This window comes from Lissotriton helveticus, chromosome 12 (assembly GCF_964261635.1).
Source record: "Lissotriton helveticus chromosome 12, aLisHel1.1, whole genome shotgun sequence".
Lineage (NCBI taxonomy): Eukaryota > Metazoa > Chordata > Amphibia > Caudata > Salamandridae > Lissotriton > Lissotriton helveticus.
In genome coordinates, this window is record NC_136073.1 from 139,676,532 (window position 1) to 139,690,729 (window position 14,198).

At 43.1% G+C, this 14,198-nt stretch overlaps 9 non-coding genes across 9 annotated transcripts; all 9 read right to left on the bottom strand.

Annotated features, from left to right (window-relative positions):
- Nucleotides 1–1,802: 1,802 nt before the first annotated feature.
- On the bottom strand, nucleotides 1,803–1,876 carry TRNAT-AGU (transfer RNA threonine (anticodon AGU)). The gene has a single exon. It is a non-coding gene; the product is annotated as a tRNA-Thr (tRNA).
- Nucleotides 1,877–2,547: 671 nt separating this feature from the next.
- TRNAI-AAU (transfer RNA isoleucine (anticodon AAU)) lies at nucleotides 2,548–2,621 on the bottom strand. Its single transcript has one exon. It is a non-coding gene; the product is annotated as a tRNA-Ile (tRNA).
- A 316-nt stretch (nucleotides 2,622–2,937) lies between these two features.
- On the bottom strand, nucleotides 2,938–3,009 carry TRNAH-GUG (transfer RNA histidin (anticodon GUG)). The gene has a single exon. It is a non-coding gene; the product is annotated as a tRNA-His (tRNA).
- Nucleotides 3,010–3,905: 896 nt separating this feature from the next.
- TRNAT-AGU (transfer RNA threonine (anticodon AGU)) lies at nucleotides 3,906–3,979 on the bottom strand. Its single transcript has one exon. It is a non-coding gene; the product is annotated as a tRNA-Thr (tRNA).
- A 671-nt stretch (nucleotides 3,980–4,650) lies between these two features.
- TRNAI-AAU (transfer RNA isoleucine (anticodon AAU)) lies at nucleotides 4,651–4,724 on the bottom strand. Its single transcript has one exon. It is a non-coding gene; the product is annotated as a tRNA-Ile (tRNA).
- Nucleotides 4,725–6,752: 2,028 nt separating this feature from the next.
- TRNAI-AAU (transfer RNA isoleucine (anticodon AAU)) lies at nucleotides 6,753–6,826 on the bottom strand. Its single transcript has one exon. It is a non-coding gene; the product is annotated as a tRNA-Ile (tRNA).
- Nucleotides 6,827–8,105: 1,279 nt separating this feature from the next.
- TRNAT-AGU (transfer RNA threonine (anticodon AGU)) lies at nucleotides 8,106–8,179 on the bottom strand. The gene has a single exon. It is a non-coding gene; the product is annotated as a tRNA-Thr (tRNA).
- Nucleotides 8,180–10,208: 2,029 nt separating this feature from the next.
- On the bottom strand, nucleotides 10,209–10,282 carry TRNAT-AGU (transfer RNA threonine (anticodon AGU)). Its single transcript has one exon. It is a non-coding gene; the product is annotated as a tRNA-Thr (tRNA).
- A 2,029-nt stretch (nucleotides 10,283–12,311) lies between these two features.
- TRNAT-AGU (transfer RNA threonine (anticodon AGU)) lies at nucleotides 12,312–12,385 on the bottom strand. The gene has a single exon. It is a non-coding gene; the product is annotated as a tRNA-Thr (tRNA).
- Between the last annotated feature and the right edge of the window lie 1,813 nt (nucleotides 12,386–14,198).

Genomic DNA, 14,198 nt, shown 5'->3' on the forward strand with positions numbered 1-14,198 from the left:
GGACGAGTATGCTATACATACGTTAAACTAAACAAGAGTGTAACGATGTTAAAGATCACTAATACATAGCAGACAATTTAATGATGCCTACATAACCCATGTGCTCTTTCCTTCACCTCTCGTCACTCTGGACACCCCAACGAGAAGCCGAGAAATCGTCACTTTTGGAGAGAAAGTGTCACCTTTAGTTGATGCGTCCCAGCTTCAAACAGGGCTTCAAAAAGTGCACTTTGAGAGACCCAAGGAGCGGGCTGGTCGTCCAGCCATAGGAGAGGGAGGCTGGGGGCTGTTAGACCACAGTGCCCTTTACATGGTACTAGCAACACTCACCCTTGAACAAACATCAGCCATCAGAGCCCAGTTAATGACCAGAATAAACAAACAACCTATACGTTGTTTTTAAACGTCTTGTACTGTAATGCATGACTTTTCTATTTTAATTGTGAAAAATACTGGCCGGTACGGGGGCGACCTTGGCGTTATTAGCACCACGCTCTAACCAACTGAGCTAACCGGCCAAGTCAATCACACGGAAAAGGTATTATTACACAAGGAAATGTTTTTGCATTCCTCAAAAACGATTTCAGCACAATTACACGGGCTACAACAACCAAGAGTACATTAAAAGTAAGCATTGCATGTATTAAAACACCCTGTCCCTTCTGCCCCACAGCTGTGGCATCATAATGAAATGACTTCTCATGATTAAAGCTGGCAATTTCACAAATCAAAGAAAACAAAGTGTTTGGGACAGGTGTTATTTAAAAAATAATAATACTCTGTATATTGCAAATAAAAGATATCACCCAACTGCCATGACATTGCCACCCGCGATGCCGTGACTCGGATTCGAACCGAGGTTGCTGCGGCCACAACGCAGAGTACTAACCACTATACGATCACGGTGAGCTACTTGGGCTACTCAGGCCCATGATGTATGTGACTTTTATAGTTCAAATCAGGTGACACTGACAGTCATGAGAGTCTTATATGTAGTGTATGTGTTTTGAGGCAGATGCTGCACATTTCACCTCTTTGACTGGGATGTTCACAAACCAACACAGACTGCCCTCCAGTCCTACTCTGCTAGGACCGCTCCCTCCTTTTTACACCTCAAGCGTTATGTTATTCAAACATTGGAAGAGTAGTATCAAACCTCTTGGTAAGCCATGAAGAACTGGGCATGACGTTTCGTATGTGGTGTGATGCACATGACAATACTCCGTAGGAGTCTCCCGGGACAGACACAATATTTCAGAATAGGCCTCCAGAACCTCACGTGAAGTCTCCCTAAGAGAACACAATATCACTGATATGGCCTCCAAAACTTGGCGCAGTACTATGGATACAGCATTTTTAGCTCCACGCAGCACACAGTGTCATTTTCCAAGCTCTCACAATCCATCAGACTCTGCTGCCCTTGCGTTGCCTGTTCTTGAGGCACTGAAGCTTGAAACTCTTCTGCCTCTTCAGTAACAGTGTCAGTAATGCAATGGTACTCAGGTGCTGCCTGTGCTGCACCTGTTGTTTGAAGCTTGCATTACTGCTGCCTAGGTTGTACTTTGAAGCGAGCGAAGCTTAAAAACATCTTTTCACGTCACAAAACCAAACTGATTGGCTTTTAACATTAAAGATACTGGTGGCTGGTGGTACATTACAATGGCAGGTAAAAACCCGAAACATCTTTAGGTTTTAAGGAGGACCATTGTGTACATGAGGATAATTATAATAGGAGAAATTGTGTTTGCAGACAATGAGTCTTTAATCAAACAAAAAGTCTTGTATGAGGTTGTGTAAAAACAAGGCACTGCTGAGATTTGAACTCAGGATCTCCTGTTTACTATACAGGCACTTTAACCAACTAAGCCACAGCGCCTACTTCCACTCACTTGGAACAATTGTATCTTCTGTGTTGGTATCACTGTGAGGCACTCCATACTTTTCTGTCTCTAAATTTTTATCCAGCTACTACCGACAAGAAAATGGAGAAAGAAAAACCTGAACATGGTATGGAAAAATTACAAAGAGGGTCACGACAAACGTATATCATTACGTGTACATATCTGTATTCATTTTGCAATATTTACACGGGTGGACGAGTGTGCTATACATACGTTAAACTAAACAAGAGTGTAACGATGTTAAAGATCACTAATACATAGCAGACAATTTAATGATGCCTACATAACCCATGTGCTCTTTCCTTCACCTCTCGTCACCTCTGGACACCCCAACGAGAAGCCGAGAAATCGTCACTTTTGGAGAGAAAGTGTCACCTTTAGTTGATGCGTCCCAGCTTTAAACAGGGCTTCAAAAAGTGCACTTTGAGAGACCCAAGGAGCGGGCTGGTCGTCCAGCCATAGGAGAGGGAGGATGGGGGCTGTTAGACCACAGTGCCCTTTACATGGTACTAGCAACACTCACCCTTGAACAAACATCAGCCATCAGAGCCCAGTTAATGACCAGAATAAACAAACAACCTATACGTTGTTTTTAAACGTCTTGTACTGTAATGCATGACTTTTCTATTTTAATTGTGAAAAATACTGGCCGGTACGGGGATCAAACCCGCGACCTTGGCGTTATTAGCACCACGCTCTAACCAACTGAGCTAACCGGCCAAGTCAATCACATTGAAAAGGTATTATTACACAAGGAAATGTTTTTGCATGCCTCAAAAACGATTTCTGCACAATTACACGGGCTACAACATCCAAGAGTACATTAAAAGTAAGCATTGCATGTATTAAAACACCCTGTCCCTTCTGCCCCACAGCTGTGGCATCATAATGAAATGACTTCTCATGATTAAAGCTGGCAATTTCACAAATCAAAGAAAACAAAGTGTTTGGGACAGGTGTTATTTAAAAAATAATAATACTCTGTATATTGCAAATAAAAAATATCACCCAACTGCCATGACATTGCCACCCGCGATGCCGTGACTCGGATTCGAACCGAGGTTGCTGCGGCCACAACGCAGAGTACTAACCACTATACGATCACGGCGAGCTACTTGGGCTACTCAGGCCCATGATGTATGTGACTTTTATAGTGCAAATCAGGTGACACTGTCAATCATGAGAGTCTTATATGTAGTGTATGTGTTTTGAGGCAGATGCTGCACATTTCGCCTCTTTGACTGGGATGTTCACAAACCAACACAGACTGCCCTCCAGTCCTACTCTGCAAGGACCGCTCCCTCTTTTTTACACCTCAAGCGTTATGTTATTCAAACATTGGAAGAGTAGTATCAAACCTCTTGGTAAGCCATGAAGAACTGGACATGACGTTTCGTATGTGGTGTGATGCACATGACAATACTCCGTAGGAGTCTCCCGGGACAGACACAATATTTCAGAATAGGCCTCCAGAACCTCACGTGAAGTCTCCCTAAGAGAACACAATATCACTGATGTGGCCTCCAAAACTTGGCACAGTACTATGGATACAGCATTTTTAGCTCCACGCAGCACACAGTGTCATTTTCCAAGCTCTCACAATCCATCAGACTCTGCTGCCCTTGCGTTGCCTGTTCTTGAGGCACTGAAGCTTGAACCTCTTCTGCCTCTTCAGTAACAGTGTCAGTAATGCAATGGTACTCAGGTGCTGCCTGTGCTGCACCTGTTGTTTGAAGCTTGCATTACTGCTGCCTAGGTTGTACTTTGAAGCGAGCGAAGCTTAAAAACATCTTTTCACGTCACAAAACCAAACTGATTGGCTTTGAAAATTAAAGATACTGGTGGCTGGTGGTACATTACAATGGCAGGTAAAAACCCGAAACATCTTTAAGTTTTAAGGAGGAGCATTGTGTACATGAGGATAATTATAATAGGAGAAATTGTGTTTGCAGACAATGAGTCTTTAATCAAACAAAAAGTCTTGTATGAGGTTGTGTAAAAACAAGGCACTGCTGAGATTCGAACTCAGGATCTCCTGTTCACTAGACAGGCGCTTTAACCAACTAAGCAACAGCGCCTATTTCCACTCACTTGGAACCATTGTACCTTCTGTGTTGGTATCACTGTGAGGCACTCCATACTTTTCTGTCTCCAAATTTTTATCCAGCTACTACCGACAAGAAAATGGAGAAAGAAAAACCTGAACATGGTATGGAAAAATTACAAAGAGGGTCACGACAAACGTATATCATTAGGTGTACATATCTGTATTCATTTTGCAATATTTACACGGGTGGACGAGTGTGCTATACATACGTTAAACTAAACAAGAGTGTAACGATGTTAAAGATCACTAATACATAGCAGACAATTTAATGATGCCTACATAACCCTTGTGCTCTTTCCTTCACCACTCGTCACCTCTGGACACCCCAACGAGAAGCTGAGAAATCGTCACTTTTGGAGAGAAAGTGTCACCTTTAGTTGATGCGTCCCAGCTTCAAACAGGGCTTCAAAAAGTGCACTTTGAGAGACCCAAGGAGCGGGCTGGTCGTCCAGCCATAGGAGAGGGAGGCTGGGGGCTGTTAGACCACAGTGCCCTTTACATGGTACTAGCAACACTCACCCTTGCACAAACATCAGCCATCAGAGCCCAGTTAATGACCAGAATAAACAAACAACCTATACGTTGTTTTTAAACGTCTTGTACTGTAATGCATGACTTTTCTATTTTCATTGTGAAAAATACTGGCCGGTACGGGGATCGAACCCGCGACCTTGGCGTTATTAGCACCACGTTCTAACCAACTGAGCTAACCGGCCAAGTCAGTCACACAGAAAAGGTATTATTACACAAGGAAATGTTTTTGCATTCCTCAACAATGATTTTTGCGCAATTACACGGGCTACAACATGCAAGAGTACATTAAAAGTAAGCATTGCATGTATTAAAACACTCTGTCCCTTCTGCCCCACAGCTGTGGCATCATAATGAAATGACTTCTCATGATTAAAGCTGGCAATTTCACAAATCAAAGAAAACAAAGTGTTTGGGACAGGTGTTATTTCAAAAATAATAATACTCTGTATATTGCAAATAAAAAATATCTCCCAACTGCCATGACATTGCCACCCGCAATGCCGTGACTCGGATTCGACCCGAGGTTGCTGCGGCCACAACGCAGAGTACTAACCACTATACGATCACGGCGAGCTACTTGGGCTACTCAGGCCCATGATGTATGTGACTTTTATAGTGCAAATCAGGTGACACTGTCAGTTATGAGAGTCTTATATGTAGTGTATGTGTTTTGAGGCAGATGCTGCACATTTCACCTCTTTGACTGGGATGTTCACAAACCAACACAGACTGCCCTCCAGTCCCACTCTGCTAGGACCGCTCCCTCCTTTTTACACCTCAAGCGTTATGTTATTCAAACATTGGAAGAGTAGTATCAAACCTCTTGGTAAGCCATGAAGAACTGGACATGATGTTTCGTATGTGGTGTGATGCACATGACAATACTCCGTAGGAGTCTCCCAGGACAGAAACAATATTTCAGAATAGGCCTCCAGAACCTCACGTGAAGTCTCCCTAAGAGAACACAATATCACTGATGTGGCCTCCAAAACTTGGCACAGTACTATGGATACAGCATTTTTAGCTCCACGCAGCACACAGTGTCATTTTCCAAGCTCTCACAATCCATCAGACTCTGCTGCCCTTGCGTTGCCTGTTCTTGAGGCACTGAAGCTTGAACCTCTTCTGCCTCTTCAGTAACAGTGTCAGTAATGCAATGGTACTCAGGTGCTGCCTGTGCTACACCTGTTGTTTGAAGCTTGCATTACTGCTGCCTAGGTTGTACTTTGAAGCGAGCGAAGCTTAAAAACATCTTTTCACATCACAAAACCAAACTGATTGGCTTTGAAAATTAAAGATACTGGTGGCTGGTGGTACATTACAATGGCAGGTAAAAACCCGAAACATCTTTAGGTTTTAAGGAGGAGCATTGTGTACATGAGGATAATTATAATAGGAGAAATTGTGTTTGCAGACAATGAGTCTTTAATCAAACAAAAAGTCTTGTATGAGGTTGTGTAAAAACAAGGCACTGCTGAGATTCGAACTCAGGATCTCCTGATACTAGACAGGGGTTTTAACCAACTAATCCACAGCGCCTATTTCCACTTACATAGAACCATTGTACCTTCCGTGTCGGTATCACTGTGAGGCACTCCATACTTTTCTGTCTCTAAATTTTTATCCAGCTACTACCGACAAGAAAATGGAGAAAGAAAAACCTGAACATGGTATGGAAAAATTACAAAGAGGGTCACGACAAACGTATATCATTAGGTGTACATATCTGTATTCATTTTGCAATATTTACACGGGTGGACGAGTGTGCTATACATACGTTAAACTAAATGAGAGTGTAACGATGTTGAAGATCACTAATACATAGCAGACAATATAATGATGCCTACATAACCCATGGGCTCTTTCCTTCACCTCTCGTCACCTCTGGACACCCCAACGAGAAGCCGAGAAATCGTCACTTTTGGAGAGAAAGTGTCACCTTTAGTTGATGCGTCCCAGCTTCAAACAGGGCTTCAAAAAGTGCACTTTGAGAGACCCAAGGAGCGGGCTGGAAGTCCAGCCATAGGAGAGGGAGGCTGGGGGCTGTTAGACCACAGTGCCCTTTACATGGTACTAGCAACACTCACCCTTGCACAAACATCAGCCATCAGATCCCAGTTAATGACCAGAATAAACAAACAACCTATACGTTGTTTTTAAACGTCTTGTACTGTAATGCATGACCTCTCTCTTTTAATTGTGAAAAAAAATGGCCGGTACGGGGATCGAACCCACGACCTTGGCGTTATTAGCACCACGCTCTAACCAACTGAGCTAACCGGCCAAGGCACTCTTACAGAAAAGGTATTATTACACAAGGAAATGTTTTTGCATTCCTCAAAAACGATTTCTACTCAATTACACGGGCTACAACATGCAAGAGTACATTAAAAGTAAGCATTGCATGTATTAAAACACACTGTCCCTGCTGCCCCACAGCTGTGGCATCATAATGAAATGACTTCTCATGATTAAAGCTGGCAATTTCACAAATCAAAGAAAACAAAGTGTTTGGGACAGGTGTTATTTCAAAAATAATAATACTCTGTATATTGCAAATAAAAAATATCTCCCAACTGCCATGACATTGCCACCCGCAATGCCGCGGATTCGACCCGAGGTTGCTGCGGCCACAACTCAGAGTACTAACCACTATATGATCACGGCGAGCTACTTGGGCTACTCAGGCCCATGATGTATGTGACTTTTATAGTGCAAATCAGGTGACACTGTCAGTCATGAGAGTCTTATATGTAGTGTATGTGTTTTGAGGCAGATGCTGCACATTTCACCTCTTTGACTGGGACGTTCACAAACTAACACAGACTGCCCTCCTGTCCCACTCTGCTAGGACCGCTCCCTCCTTTTTACACCTCAAGCGTTATGTTATTCAAACATTGGAAGAGTAGTATCAAACCTCTTGGTAAGCCATGAAGAACTGGACATGACGTTTCGTATGTGGTGTGATGCACATGACAATACTCCGTAGGAGTCTCCCAGGACAGACACAATATTTCAGAATAGGCCTCCAGAACCTCACGTGAAGTCTCCCTAAGAGAACACAATATCACTGATGTGGCCTCCAAAACTTGGCACAGTACTTTGGATACAGCATTTTTAGCTCCACGCAGCACACAGTGTCATTTTCCAAGCTCTCACAATCCATCAGACTCTGCTGCCCTTGCGTTGCCTGTTCTTGAGGCACTGAAGCTTGAACCTCTTCTGCCTCTTCAGTAACAGTGTCAGTAATGCAATGGTACTCAGGTGCTGCCTGTGCTGCACCTGTTGTTTGAAGCTTGCATTACTGCTGCCTAGGTTGTACTTTGAAGCAAGCGAAGCTTAAAAACATCTTTTCACGTCACAAAACCAAACTGATTGGCTTTGAAAATTAAAGATACTGGTGGCTGGTGGTACATTACAATGGCAGGTAAAAACCCGAAACATCTTTAGGTTTTAAGGAGGAGCATTGTGTACATGAGGATAATTATAATAGGAGAAATTGTGTTTGCAGACAATGAGTCTTTAATCAAACAAAAAGTCTTGTATGAGGTTGTGTAAAAACAAGGCACTGCTGAGATTCGAACTCAGGATCTCCTGTAAACTAGACATGCGCTTTAACCAACTAAGCCACAGCGCCTATTTCCACTCACTTAGAACCATTGTACCTTCTGTGTCGGTATCACTGTGAGGCACTCCATACTTTTCTGTCTCTAAATTTTTATCCAGCTACTACCGACAAGAAAATGGAGAAAGAAAAACCTGAACATGGTATGGAAAAATTACAAAGAGGGTCACGACAAACGTATATCATTAGGTGTACATATCTGGATTAATTTTGCAATATTTACACGGGTGGACGAGTGTGCTATACATACGTTAAAATGAACGAGAGTGTAACGATGTTAAAGATCACTAATACAAATCAGACAATTTAATGATGCCTACATAACCCATGTGCTCTTTCCTTCACCTCTCGTCACCTCTGGACACCCCAACGAGAAGCCGAGAAATCGTCACTTTTGGAGAGAAAGTGTCACCTTTAGTTGATGCATCCCAGCTTCAAACAGGGCTTCAAAATGTGCACTTTGAGAGACCTAAGGAGCGGCCTGGTCGTCCAGCCATAGGAGAGGGAGGCTGGGGGCTGTTAGACCACAGTGCCCTTTACATGGTACTAGCAACACTCACCCTTGCACAAACATCAGCCATCAGAGCCCAGTTAATGACCAGAATAAACAAACAACCTATACGTTGTTTTTAAATGTCTTGTACTGTAATGCATGACTTCTCTCTTTTAATTGTGAAAAATACTGGCCAGTACGGGGATCGAACGCGCGACCTTGGAGTTATTAGCACCACACTCTAACCAACTGAGCTAACCGGCCAAGTCATTCATACAGAAATGGTATTATTACACAAGGAAATGTTTTTGCATTCCTCAAAAACGATTTCTGCACAATTACACGGGCTACAACATGCAAGAGTACATTAAAAGTAAGCATTGCATGTATTAAAACACTCTGTCCCTGCTGCCCCACAGCTCTGGCATCATAATGAAATTACTTCTCATGATTAAAGCTGGCAATTTCACAAATCAAAGAAAACAAAGTGTTTGGGACAGGTGTTATTTAAAAAATAATAATACTCTGTATATTGCAAATAAAAAATATCACCCAACTGCCATGACATTGCCACCCGTAATGCCGTGACTCGGATTCGAACCGAGGTTGCTGCGGCCACAACGCAGAGTAGTAACCACTATACGATCACGGCGAGCTACTTGGGCTACTCATGCCCATGACGTATGTGACTTTTATAGTGCAAATCAGGTGACACTGTCAGTCATCAGAGTCTTATATGTTGTGTATGTGTTTTGAGGCAGATGCTGCACATTTCGCCTCTTTGACTGGGATGTTCACAAACCAACACAGACTGCCCTCCAGTCCTACTCTGCTAGGACCGCTCCCTTCTTTTTACACCTCAAGCGTTATGTTATTCAAACATTGGAAGAGTAGTATCAAACCTCTTGGTAAGCCATGAAGAACTGGACATGATGTTTCGTATGTGGTGTGATGCACATGACAATACTCCGTAGGAGTCTCCCAGGACAGACACAATATTTCAGAATAGGCCTCCAGAACCTCACGTGAAGTCTCCCTAAGAGAACACAATATCACTGATGTGGCCTCCAAAACTTGGCGCAGTACTATGGATACAGCATTTTTAGCTCCACGCAGCACACAGTGTCATTTTCCAAGCTCTCACAATCCATCAGACTCTGCTGCCCTTGCGTTGCCTGTTCTTGAGGCACTGAAGCTTGAACCTCTTCTGCCTCTTCAGTAACTGTGTCAGTAATGCAATGGTACTCAGGTGCTGCCTGTGCTGCACCTGTTGTTTGAAGCTTGCATTACTGCTGCCTAGGTTGTACTTTGAAGCGAGCGAAGCTTAAAAACATCTTTTCACGTCACAAAACCAAACTGATTGGCTTTGAAAATTAAAGATACTGGTGGCTGGTGGTACAATACAATGGCAGGTAAAAACCCGAAACATCTTTAGGTTTTAAGGAGGAGCATTGTGTACATGAGGATAATTATAATAGGAGAAATTGTGTTTGCAGACAATGAGTCTTTAATCAAACAAAAAGTCTTGTATGAGGTTGTGTAAAAACAAGGCACTGCTGAGATTCGAACTCAGGATCTCCTGTTTACTAGACCGACGCTTTAACCAACTAAGCCACAGCGCCTGTTTCCACTCACTTAGAACCATTGTACCTTCTGTGTCGGTATCACTGTGAGGCACTCCATACTTTTCAGTCTCTAAATTTTTATCCAGCTACTACCGACAAGAAAATGGAGAAAGAAAAACCTGAACATGGTATGGAAAAATTACAAAGAGGGTCACGACAAACGTATATCATTAGGCGTACATATCTGTATTCATTTTGCAATATTTACACGGGTGGACGAGTGTGCTATACATACGTTAAACTAAACGAGAGTGTAACGATGTTAAAGATCACTAATACATAGCAGACAATTTAATGATGCCTACATAACCCATGTGCTCTTTCCTTCACCTCTCGTCACCTCTGGACACCCCAACGAGAAGCCGAGAAATCGTCACTTTTGGAGAGAAAGTGTCACCTTTAGTTGATGCGTCCCAGCTTCAAACAGGGCTTCAAAAAGTGCACTTTGAGAGACCCAAGGAGCGGGCTGGTCGTCCAGCCATAGGAGAGGGAGGCTGGGGGCTGTTAGACCACAGTGCCCTTTACATGGTACTAGCAACACTCACCCTTGCACAAACATCAGCCATCAGAGCCCAGTTAATGACCAGAATAAACAAACAACCTATACGTTGTTTTTAAACGTCTTGTACTGTAATGCATGACTTTTCTTTTTTAATTGTGAAAAATACTGGCCGGTACGGGGATCACACCCGCGACCTTGGCGTTATTAGCACCACGCTCTAACCAACTGAGCTAACCAGCCAAGTCATTCTCACAGAAAAGGTATTATTACACAAGGAAATGTTTTTGCATTCCTCAAAAACGATTTCTGCACAATTACACGGGCTACAACATGCAAGAGTACATTAAAAGTAAGCATTGCATGTATCAAAACACTCTGTCCCTTCTGCCCCACAGCTGTGGCATCATAATGAAATGACTTCTCATGATTAAAGCTGGCAATTTCACAAATCAAAGAAAACAAAGTGTTTGGGACAGGTGTTATTTAAAAAATAATAATACTCTGTATATTGCAAATAAAAAATATCTCCCAACTGCCATGACATTGCCACACGCAATGCCATGACTTGGATTCGAACCGAGGTGGCTGCGGCCACAACGCAGAGTACTAACCACTATACGATCACGGCGAGCTACTTGGGCTACTCAGGCCCATGACGTATGTGACTTTTATAGTGCAAATCAGGTGACACTGTCAGTCATCAGAGTCTTATATGTTGTGTATGTGTTTTGAGGCAGATGCTGCACATTTCGCCTCTTTGACTGGGATGTTCACAAACCAACACAGACTGCCCTCCAGTCCTACTCTGCAAGGACTGCTCCCTTCTTTTTACACCTCAAGCGTTATGTTATTCAAACATTGGAAGAGTAGTATCAAACCTCTCGGTAAGCCATGAAGAACTGGACATGATGTTTCGTATGTGGTGTGATGCACATGACAATACTCCGTAGGAGTCTCCCAGGACAGACACAATATTTCAGAATAGGCCTCCAGAACCTCACGTGAAGTCTCCCTAAGAGAACACAATATCACTGATGTGGCCTCCAAAACTTGGCGCAGTACTATGGATACAGCATTTTTAGCTCCACGCAGCACACAGTGTCATTTTCCAAGCTCTCACAATCCATCAGACTCTGCTGCCCTTGCGTTGCCTGTTCTTGAGGCACTGAAGCTTGAACCTCTTCTGCCTCTTCAGTAACTGTGTCAGTAATGCAATCGTACTCAGGTGCTGCCTGTGCTGCACCTGTTGTTTGAAGCTTGCATTACTGCTGCCTAGGTTGTACTTTGAAGCGAGAGAAGCTTAAAAACATCTTTTCACGTCACAAAACCAAACTGATTGGCTTTGAAAATTAAAGATACTGGTGGCTGGTGGTACATTACAATGGCAGGTAAAAACCCGAAACATCTTTAGGTTTTAAGGAGGAGCATTGTGTACATGAGGATAATTATAATAGGAGAAATTGTGTTTGCAGACAATGAGTCTTTAATCAAACAAAAAGTCTTGTATGAGGTTGTGTAAAAACAAGGCACTGCTGAGATTCGAACTCAGGATCTCCTGTTTACTAGACCGACGCTTTAACCAACTAAGCCACAGTGCCTGTTTCCACTCACTTAGAACCATTGTACCTTCTGTGTCGGTATCACTGTGAGGCACTCCATACTTTTCTGTCTCAACATTTTTATCCAGCTACTACCGACAAGAAAATGGAGAAAGAAAAACCTGAACAAGGTATGGAAAAATTACAAAGAGGGTCACGACAAACGTATATCATTAGGTGTACATATCTGTATTCATTTTGCAATATTTACACGGGTGGACGAGTGTGCTATACATACGTTAAACTGAACGAGAGTGTAACGATGTTAAAGATCACTAATACATAGCAGACAACTTAATGATGCCTACATAACGCATGTGCTCTTTCCTTCACCTCTCGTCACCTCTGGACACCCCAACGAGAAGCCGAGAAATCGTCACTTTTGGAGAGAAAGTGTCACCTTTAGTTGATGCGTCCCAGCTTCAAACAGGGCTTCAAAAAGTGCACTTTGAGAGACCCAAGGAGCGGGCTGGTCGTCCAGCCATAGGAGAGGGAGGCTGGGGGCTGTTAGACCACAGTGCCCTTTACATTGTACTAGCAACACTCACCCTTGCACAAACATCAGCCATCAGAGCCCAGTTAATGACCAGAATAAACAAACAACCTATACGTTGTTTTTAAATGTCTTGTACTGTAATGCATGACTTTTCTCTTTTAATTGTGAAAAATACTGGCCGGTACGGGGATCGAACGCGCGACCTTGGAGTTATTAGTACCACGCTCTAACCAACTGAGCTAACCGGCCAAATCATTCATACAGAAAAGGTATTATTACACAAGGAAATGTTTTTGCATTCCTCAAAAACGATTTCTGCACAATTACACGGGCTACAACATGCAAGAGTACATTAAAAGTAAGCATTGCATGTATTAAAACACTCTGTCCCTGCTGCCCCACAGCTCTGGCATCATAATGAAATGACTTCTCATGATTAAAGCTGGCAATTTCACAAATCAAAGAAAACAAAGTGTTTGGGACAGGTGTTATTTAAAAAATAATAATACTCTGTATATTGCAAATAAAAAATATCACCCAACTGCCATGACATTGCCACCCGCAATGCCGTGACTCGTATTCGAACCGAGGTTGCTGCGGCCACAACGCAGAGTACTAACCACTATACGATCACGGCGAGCTACTTGGGCTACTCAGGCCCATGACGTATGTGACTTTTATAGTGCAAATCAGGTGACACTGTCAGTCATCAGAGTCTTATATGTTGTGTATGTGTTTTGAGGCAGATGCTGCACATTTCGCCTCTTTGACTGGGATGTTCACAAACCAACACAGACTGCCCTCCAGTCCTACTCTGCAAGGACCGCTCCCTTCTTTTTACACCTCAAGCGTTATGTTATTCAAACATTGGAAGAGTAGTATCAAACCTCTTGGTAAGCCATGAAGAACTGGACATGATGTTTCGTATGTGGTGTGATGCACATGACAATACTCCGTAGGAGTCTCCCGGGACAGACACAATATTTCAGAATAGGCCTCCAGAACCTCACGTGAAGTCTCCCTAAGAGAACACAATATCACTGATGTGGCCTCCAAAACTTGGCGCAGTACTATGGATACAGCATTTTTAGCTCCACGCAGCACACAGTGTCATTTTCCAAGCTCTCACAATCCATCAGACTCTGCTGCCCTTGCGTTGCTTGTTCTTGAGGTACTGAAGCTTGAACCTCTTCTGCCTCTTCAGTAACAGTGTCAGTAATGCAATGGTACTCAGGTGCTGCCTGTGCTGCACCTGTTGTTTGAAGCTTGCATTACTGCTGCCTAGGTTGTACTTTGAAGCGAGCGAAGCTTAAAAAC